This window comes from Myotis brandtii, unplaced genomic scaffold (genome assembly GCF_000412655.1).
Source record: "Myotis brandtii unplaced genomic scaffold, ASM41265v1 scaffold674, whole genome shotgun sequence".
Classification (NCBI taxonomy): Eukaryota; Metazoa; Chordata; class Mammalia; order Chiroptera; family Vespertilionidae; genus Myotis; species Myotis brandtii.
The window spans coordinates 171,315-181,457 of NW_005370630.1; the positions used below are offsets into that span (position 1 = coordinate 171,315).

The following is a 10,143-nucleotide window of genomic DNA, read 5'->3' on the forward strand; positions in this document are numbered from 1 at the left end:
ACAAACAAATATGCTTAGAAGAAATCCTTTCCTAGTTGAGCCTTCAGATGAGTCCTCAGTCCTGGATGACACTCTGATTTCAGCTTATGAAACACTTTTGGATAACTATATCTCTTTAAATTATGGGCATATAAAATCTTGATAAAAGTGAAAACTAAACTTAAAAAAAAAAGAAAGCCCAATCTATGGAGTAGGAAGGCATGAGTTCAAATTCTGATTCTACCACCTATCTCTGATGTAACCTTGAGCAGCTATTCACAAAATGCTATTAGGCTATAAATAGATATAAAAACTTGGTCAATAACATACTATCTAGCTCCAGTCACTGGATTTCAGCTTGAGAGCAAATCTTGATTATCTCTGTTTCCCATATAGGGCTTATAGTTTAGCGTAGATTATACATATATAGTATGTCCTAAATGCAATGACTTAAATCAAAATGTAAAGCATTTGTAGGACAGGGATCTGATTTCATACCCATTAGCCTGTCTGCACAAAAGTAAACTGCTCACCTCTTTCTTTTCAAACATCATGTTTTAAAATACATTTTCCTATAACTGAGACATTGCTCCCTGTATTTTGCACATGCTCCTATTATTGTACTTATCACATTGTGATGATGAATTCTAGGCACATTTGAACATAATTCTATATAGTTGCTTCCTCCATCACAAGAACTTCAGTTTTGAATAATGCAGGGATTTTAAGTCACTTCTGTCGGATATGATTAGAAAAAAAAGGGCAGAGGAGTGGGAATTGAGAAGAGGAAATAGATCAAGCAGAAGCCCAAGCAGAGTAGAAGTTTTCCTTTGAAGTACAGCTTTAAGAAAAATGAAGGAAGCTGAAGCAAAAGAAACATAGGCTCAAAACTGCCTACCAATAATTGTTAGTGTAGAGGCAACTCAGTTGATTGAGAGGTGACAGCTTTCATTCGTGTGATTCTGAAGCACACTAATATATACTGGTTCTAGTCTGGATCAAGACTATATAACTCTGAGAATTAGAGAGGAATATGAGAAATACTACTACAGTAAACTGGGTTAAACAAATTTTTTCCATTTCCAATATCCCAAGAGACACAGTGGAACTTCAGAGATAACAGTCAATAATTTGTGTCATAAAATCATAACAGCATAAAACATTTGCACAGAGGAATATACCAAAAAGACAAACCCCTTAAAAAACATGTTATCTGTAATACAACAAAACAAATATACCATGTTCTTACTGAAATTGAGGAAAAAAGGAAATTTTTTTAGCTTCTAACAAGCAAGGGATGGTAAATGGGAATTAATGATATTTATGCATTATTACAACTTTAAAATATGTATGTTTTTATATCACTGATATTCTCTTTATGTAATGTTTACTGTTTGATTTTTGTGACTGCAAAAATTACATGTATGAGGCTTTCATTAGTTCTCTCAAGATCACAGTTTCTATCCAATTTTCCCCTTCAGAATTCAGGTTTCTCAAAATGCCCTATGATTAGGGAGGGTATAACACACACTTGTCTGTCTATCCTTTAGATAGGGATATTATGAGGGTTTTTTGCCCATTTATATGGGCCTTGTACCTAGTTCTGTGCTTGGTGTAACATATACCCAATAACTGTGTTACACTAATCTGTTGACCCATTTGCTCAATAAGTAATACTAAGTAAATGGTAGGACAATGGCTAAATACTGACAAGTGGCAGATTTTATACTCCCGTAATGGTATCCAATGCTGCAAAAATCAGTAAATAGGATTTTCCAGAGTTTATATACCCCATTTCCCTGCACAGCTTAGTTGGGTTTCTGGGTCTCTCTTACACCACTCAATCATCTAATTCCTTTTCTGAGAAGATGATACCTAAAAAAAGCTTCAGAAAGCAGAGCCCATTTGAAACACCAGAAAAAGTTACATGTGGTTCTTCCAAGGAGGCTTGTCTAGATGTTTAGGCTGCCACAATTAATTTCCCTATAGACTTAGAAGCTATAATGCAAACAAAAGCATTTTGATATTTTGTGGTCTATAAAGGGTTACCATTTTACCTAAAATATCTAAAAATTCCCTTTAAAAATAACGTAGAATGCTCGCAAAATTATTAAATGAAATTTTGTTAGGCTACAGGACCTAATTACTTCCCATAGGAGTATTTCTAAAATACATGTGGAAGTGATAATGATGATAAGAATAGCAATTACAATTTATTAAGCAACTACTATGCTTCAAGGAGTAAACAGAATGCTTTACAAACATCTTATTTCTCACAAAAAAATCCTGGAAGGATTCAGTTACACTTTACAGCTAAATAAAATGAAGCTCAGGATGGTTAGAAAATCTGCCCAATATCATACAGTTTTGGGGCATTAAAACCTACACAGTCTGAACAGAGCCTCTGCTCTTAACAGCCAAGCTACAGCAGTAGGTGTTTATTTTAAAATTGAAAACATTTCTAAACATAAATTAATAGACAATGTAGTATCAGTCTAAAAAATCATGATAGCCCTAGCTGGTTTGGTTCAGTGGACAGAGCATCGGCCTGCGTACTGAAGGGTCCCAGGTTCAATTCTAGTCAAGGGCCTGTACCTCGGTTGCAGGCTTGATCTCTGGCCCTGATAGGGGCTCATGTGGGAGGCAACCAATCGATGTGTTTTTCTCATATGGAGTTTCTCTGTCTGTCTCTCCCTCTCCCTTCTACTCTCTCTAAAAACAAATGGCAAAATATCCTCTGGTGAGGATTAACAACAACAAAAAACCTCATTATAAATTATCGCTCTTATTCATGTGAATTATAAGTATTATAATTTATGCAAACCTGCAACCTGGGTATGAGCTCTGAAGGGAATCGAACCCACAACCTTTTTGGTGTATGGGACAACGCTCCAACCAACTGAGCCACTGGGCCAGTGCTGTTTTGTTCATTTTATCCCCAGGCTCTGGCCCAGATATGGCCTATGGATTCATGCAAATTATACTCGTGAATCCAACTACAGCTCAGACTCATAGTTTTAGGAGTTAAACTGCTAGGGCTTGAATCTTTCTCTTACCTAGGAGGCAATAAGAGCTGCCTTTATAGGCAGATCCCTAAACCATTCAATACTGTAATATCTACTGACTGTTCACCATGGGCCATATCTGGGTCAGAGTCTGGGGATAAAATGAACAAAACAGCCCTGGCCCAGTGGCTCAGTTGGTTGGAGCATTGTCCCATACACCAAAAAGGTTGTGGGTTCGATTCCCTTCAGGGCACATATCCAGGTTATGGATTTGATCCCTTTTCCCCCCGCCGGGGGGGGGGGGGCGCATGGGAGGCAACTGATAGATGTTTTTCTCTTACATCAATGTTTCTTTCTCTCTTTCTCCCTTCCTCTCTCTAAAAATCAATAAAAACATATCCCTAGGTGAGAATTAAGGGGAAAAAAAAGAAATAAAAATGAACAAAACAGGTATAATCCCTGCTCTCATGGAGCTTACAGTCCAGTAGAGGAGAGAGTAAATAAGAGGGCAGAGCTACCATATGTAGGTAAACAAGGGGATATAATTTCACATTAGAGAGTCAAGGAAGGCCTTGCTCAGAAAATAATTTGAAGGCTAAGTTGGATTTAGAGTGCGTGTGTAGTGGGAGAAGAGAACATGTGTAGCAGCCTGCAGCACGAAAAAAATAGTCCAAAAAATCCAAACATGAACTGTCTTCCTCAGTATCTACATCTCCTACAAATCTTCCAAGAAAGGGGCAAGGGGGAAAAGATGGCTCTGGAAACATCTTACCATAGCCATTATCCTATAAGTCAGTAAATGATGATTTGGGAAACTTGGACCTAGGGGATCTAGACTATTAAACAAAATATGGGAAAGAGGGGACTAGCTGTTCTGTCACACAACAGCTGCCAAGAAGCAGACCAAATATATAGTCTGAGAAATTTAGAATTCTTTTAAAAAATGCTTATCACTAAAATGCATAGCATCCCATGGGAGGAATTAAAAACTCAGGTATTTAGGTGAACCTTTCGTCTCAACTATAACAAAATATAAAAAATGAGAAGTTCAAAATTTCATGTTAAGAATGACAAAATCTTGCCCTGACTAGTTTGGCTCAGTGGATAAAGCATCAGCCTGCGAACTCAAGGGTCCCAGGTTCGATTCCGGTCAAGGGCATGTACCTTGGTTGCGGGCACATCCCCAGTGGGGGGTGTGCAGGAGGCAGCTGATCGATGTTTCTCTCTCATCGATGTTTCTAGCTCTCTATCCCTCTCCCTTCTTCTCTGTAAAAGATCAATAAAAATATATTTAAAAAAAAAAAAGAATGACAAAATCTTTCTAAAACATAAATCTAATTATGAGATTCTCTTGTTTAAAATTCCTCAATAGCTCCTCACTGTTAGGGATAAAGTTCAAACTCTTTAGTATGATCACTGTTTCCGCTTCACTCCCACTTCCTGCTTCCCTGTCTTCATGTTCACACTCCAGTTAAAGAGCAAGTTACCAATATACATCATACTTTTCAAAGAGGATAAGAAGAGCCAGCTTAAAGGAACTTCCACTGGCCAGATTGTGACAATTTAAGCATCAAAACACTTTCAAATGGATGGGCAGATAGATAGTTACAGTTCATTTAAAATAAAATTGTAAAAAGCTATTTATTTATTTATTTAGAAATATTCTAAAACTTTATTATGAAATATTGCATCCAGTGAACTACAGAAAGATTACAAGATGGTCAGTGATAAATATGTTTGTATTTAAGGCACTTCCGTTTCACTGATGTTGGCATAGTGTACTTTTGACAACACTTATTTCAGTTGCAGTAGTTCTCTTTAAAATAACTTCTATGCCCTAACTGCTTTGGCTCAGTGGATAGAGCATCGGCCTGAGGACTGAAGGGTCCCAGGTTCGATTCCAGTCAAGGGCATGTACCTTGGTTGCATACACATCCCCAGTAGGGGGTGTGCAGGAGGCAACTGATCGATGTTTCTCTCTCATCGATGTTTCTAAAGACTAGATTTTACTTACGGTGGTGGCAAAACAATGAAACTAGCTGATGAGATTAAAACACTAGATTTATTTTTCCTGTTAAAGTATGTAAGTTGGACTTGAGAAAAAAGGGGTAAAACTGAAAACAGAAAGCCATGTTAAAAGGCTAAAACAACAGTTCTAGTGAGAAACTATTACTAAGAAAAGAGACAGAAGGAAAGAAAACATTTGGAAAATAAAATGTCCCAACTGACAATTAATTGAATGTTTAATTGTAAAAGAGGTGGACAGGTAAGAAGAGTCCTAAAAATTTCAATGGGCAAATTAATGGATATTTTGTTGCTGTTGTTCTATAAAGTGGATGATGCAGGAAGCTGGAGGGAAGAAAATGATTTCTGTTTTGAACAATCTGAGTTTAGAAAGTAGCTGATATGATTACTAGTATTTTAATTTTAAAAGTCCAGGTGGAGTAGTTGCAGAGGGGTAAAAGAATATAGAAGTTGAAGTTTAGGAAGTTGTAGTAGAGAATATGTTGGGTCTTAAGATTTCACATGAAGGCCCTAACCGGTTTGGCTCAGTGGATAGAGCGTCGGCCTATGGACTCAAGGGTCCCAGGTTCGATTCCGGCCAAGGGCATGTACCTTGGTTGCGGGCACATACCCAGTAGGGAGTGTTCAGGAGGCAGCTGATCCGATGTTTCTCTGTCATCAATGTTTCTAACTCTCTATCCCTTTCCCTTCCTCTCTGTAAAAAATCAATAAAATATATTAAAAAAAAAAAAGATTTCACATGAAGAATAGACCTGACTAGTGACAGCACCAAATATGTGGCGATAAGAATGAGTTAGTAACTTCAGATGAAAATGTGGAATTGAAGGAATGGGGAGCAGGGGTTACCTTGTATTATGAATCATTTATAAAAGATTGAATATGCCCGTAACATAGTTGGATTTGATGGGTCTCAATGTCTTCAATGATTAGAGGGCATAAAAACAGCAATATGAGATACACTAGTGCAAGCAGCTCACTTGAGCCTTCAAAAGTGAAAGGACTTTGTTTCTTGAGGATGCAAAACCCATAGTATAGGTGCACAAATGCAGTGGAAGACATTTTGAGACACTACCTCCAGGTGCCAGGGTTGTGAGGACTCTGAATAACCTATCAAATGAGAATGGTGCAAGGGAAGCAAAGTGATGTATGAAACACTTGAAAGGGATAACGCAAGTTTCAGATGGACAATCTCAGGAAAATCAACTAAAGCAAGAGTAAGTGACTTGATGTAAATGAGGTTATAGATGATCAGAATGAGTAGTGAAGCTTGCATTTCTGCATGATGGTCAAGGATGATAAGAGTTGGGTATGAGTGAAATTAATCAGATGTAGTTCCATATGTGCCAATGGTGAAAAGTTGATAGATTTGGGTTTTTCAAGTGGTCTCAGAGAGGTTGATTTTGACCAGCATATATTTCATCAAACATGTGAGAGACTTTTTTAATGGGTAAGAGAGTGGGATTTTGAATTGTCATCATGAGCAGGCTCAATCCAACATTAATATTATTAAAATTAGTAATAATTAAACAATAATTAATTGTTAATAATTACAAATTAGGAATTATTAAAAAGGATGGAGACAGTACAGCATGAAACCAAGAAACCTTCTGAACCTGGTCCACATAGATGAAGATGGCTTTGAATAGGATTGTAACTATAGAACACAAAAAGTTCACGTGATCTGTAAAGGAACCTCTTTTACCCCACACTAGGAACAAGATGCATCTTGGAAAGCCAAGAAATGGAAAAACACTTCCAGCTTAAATAATTATATCTTCAATGAGTTTCATAAAATTTATAAAAAGTTATATATAATTACAAAGCTCACACAATACTTAAACTAAATATGCTTTGTAAACTTATTAATTTGAGGTGATAAATAACTTCCCCAGAGAGTGTAAGACTTCTGAAATATTCAACACATTATTTTACTTGAAAGAAGTCTATTGGAACCAAGAAGGTAAAATCAAAAACTTGGGCCTCGGGGAACTTAATAGTATGTGTTGTCAACTCTACTTCAAAATAATTTTTCTCTCTTCACACATATACCTATATATTCTCTGTTGAGTTTAATATATGAATAAAAATGATTCCTATATTAATTCTTCAAAAAATGTCTGAGTAGCTTTATATTTCACTCACATGTATCCAATTTTATACTCGGTTGGAGAATTATGTTGGTCTAGGAGCTGAGAAGTAAGCTAACCAGAGTGAACTGATGTAATTTATCAAGCTATCCATATACCAGATGTCAGAGGAAAAATTCATATCTAAAAAATCAATTATTGTCACCATCTCAGTATCTTCCTTATTTTTATTGACTATAATTATATTATGAGGTTAAATATGACTTCCTTTTAAAAACTATTACATTGTAAGTGTGCAAATAAACTAACTGAATATACAAAAATAAATTGGAAATTATTTTGGATTTGTTTTCTTCAGAAAAAGACACTCTGGCACTTAAAAAATTTAATATAAAGAATGTTCCTCTTGAAATTATAGAGGTACTAGAGGCCTGGTGCACGAATTCGTACATTGGTGGGGTCCCTCGGCCTGGCCGTTGATCGGGGCCGATTGGGGCCAGCCAGCCAGGGGGAGGGACAGTGGGAGGTTGGCCAGGCATGGGAGGTTGGCTGTGGGAGCACACTGACCACCCGGCTGGCCAGGAGGTGGGACCACGGGAGGTTGGTTGTGGGAGTGCACTGACCACCAGGGGCAGCTCCTGCATTGAGCATCTGCCCTCTGGTGGCCAGTGCGCATCATAGCAACCGGTCATTCTGCCGTTCAGTCAATGTGCATATTAGCCTTTTATTATTATTATATAGGATGTCCCTATTTCCCCCTTTTGCCCCCTCTACCCAGCTCTTGCCTCCCACTTCTCTCTGGCCATCACCATCCTGTTGTCTGTGTCCATGGGTTGTGCATATATTTTCTTTGGCTAATCCCTTCTTTAAATTCACTTCTTTAAATTTTTATTTTCAGATAAGTGCTTATAACTGCACTATTATATATTTTCTATTATATCATTTAGAATTAAGATATTTTTTAATTGAACCCTTGTAAATTTTAGCACAATTTAATAAATTATGTTAGAAGCAATTAGGAGATTTTTTCATGTAATGCAGATACATTCTAATTAATATTTTATTAATTTTTAATTTTTTAATATTTTAATTTGAAATAATCTCATACATGTAAAAAAACTATAAAATACTACAGCATATTATATGTACCCTTCACCCAATTTCTTAGGTGTTAATAATTTAAACATAACCATTATACAACTAACAAAATTTGGAATATATTTTTCTTATAATCTCTTTAATGTTACTTAATCCATTTACTTTGTTTTTGTTAATCTTCACCCAAGGATATTTTTCCATTGAATTTTAGAGAGAGTGAAGGGAAAGGGAGAGACACTTTGATTGGTTGCCTCCTGCACATGCTTTGATAGGAACTAGGGATCAAGCCAGCAACTGAGGGACATGCCCTTGACTGGAATCGAACCTCGGGTCCTGCGGCGGCAGGGCAAGGCCGGCTGCTGGGGCTTCTGGGGCGGGCGTGCCTTCCTGGGCGGCTGGCCTGCCCTGGATGGCGGCACGCTGGCGGTTGGTGCTGTCCCGCCCTGCCTGCAGTATGCAATTAGCCGCCATCTTTGTTGGTGGTTAATTTGCATATCGTGCTGATTAGCCAATGGGAAGCATAGTGAAGGTACGGTCAATTACCATGTTTGTCTATTATTAGGTAGGATATATATATATATATTTTTTCAAGATGTCAACTGAGTATAATAATACTTTAGAGATAAAAGCTAACATGAAATCTAAAATGTTCTAATACCAAGAAGAGTAATATAACAGGGCATTTGATTTTTTAAATTATTATAAATAGAGGAGTCTATAAAATATACATCAGTTTACAAAGTCTGGATATACAGTGTTTCTATCTGAATAAGTAGAAAAGACTAAATAGAGGGAATTATGAGTAAGCAAACCAGACCTTTCGAAAGTAGAAAATATATCAAGAACAAAAGGAATGATTGACATGAGGATTATACATAATAATAAGGTAGAAAGAGGATCCAACCATTAATCTGCACCAGTGATCACCTGAACTCAAAAAGCAGCTAGAAAGAAGTTTCAATGCTATAATGCAAAATTATAACTTAACCAAATGCCCTAAAGTAAAGAGCTAAAAATACAGACTAGATTACTCAAATCCTAGAAATGAAAGCTCTAGGTGGCTCTATTAATAGCAGGATGCTAATAAGCCATACATAGCTTCTAGTAATTGTAAGAGACTACATCAATATATAATAATGCCAGGATAATGGGTTACATAATGCTGGATAGGTAAAATCTAAAGAACTCATCATTCCTAGGATAAGCTCCAGGGTAAAAACACATCATTCCAGGAAAAACTAAAACCTATATAAAAAGTGTGATCTTACAAAGCTTTTGGTCATAAGTTCAGTTATTAAAAGTAGCCCCATCACAGAATCAGTGGTTCAGGTTTGAAATATTCTGGGAAAAGCAATCAGGAACTATGCCTTAACCAAAATCAATAATTAGCTAATAACCCAAATTCTAAAACCTTGAATTGACTGGAGTACTTTTCCTTTTCTTTTTGGTCTATTAAGATTACTATAGCTGAACCGGTTTGGCTCAGTGGATAGAGCGTCGGCCTGCGGACTCAAGGGTCCTAGGTTTGATTCCGGTCAAGGGCATGTACCTTGGTTGCGGGCACATCCCCACTGGGGGGCGTGCAGGAGGCAGCTGATCGATCTCTCTCATGGATGTTTCTGGCTCTCTATCCCTCTCCCTTCTTCTCTGTAAAAAATCAATAAAATATATTAAAAAAAAAAAGATTACTATAACTTTCTAAAGATTAAAAAAAAAATAACCTACTACTAGAATCATAGGAAAATATAAAAATACGTATCTTGTAATCTTAAGACGACAAAGCATGGTTAATGACTATCTTGTTTATTTAGGGTGATTGGACCATTCAAAAGAATCAACCATACTACATTTGTAATAGTAATTCTAACTGCTTAAAGGTATCTAATTAAATTTGCAATCAAACTTTAAATATTTTTTTCTCTCTCTTTTTAAACCTTTTATTTATTTAT

At 36.7% G+C, this 10,143-nt stretch overlaps 1 protein-coding gene across 2 annotated transcripts in view; it reads right to left on the reverse strand.

The window, feature by feature from the left end:
• The window catches only part of EIF2B3 (eukaryotic translation initiation factor 2B, subunit 3 gamma, 58kDa), an 89,544-nt gene that overhangs the window by 50,606 nt on the left and 28,795 nt on the right, over window positions 1–10,143 (reverse strand). The gene's annotated exons all lie outside the window — the stretch shown is intronic.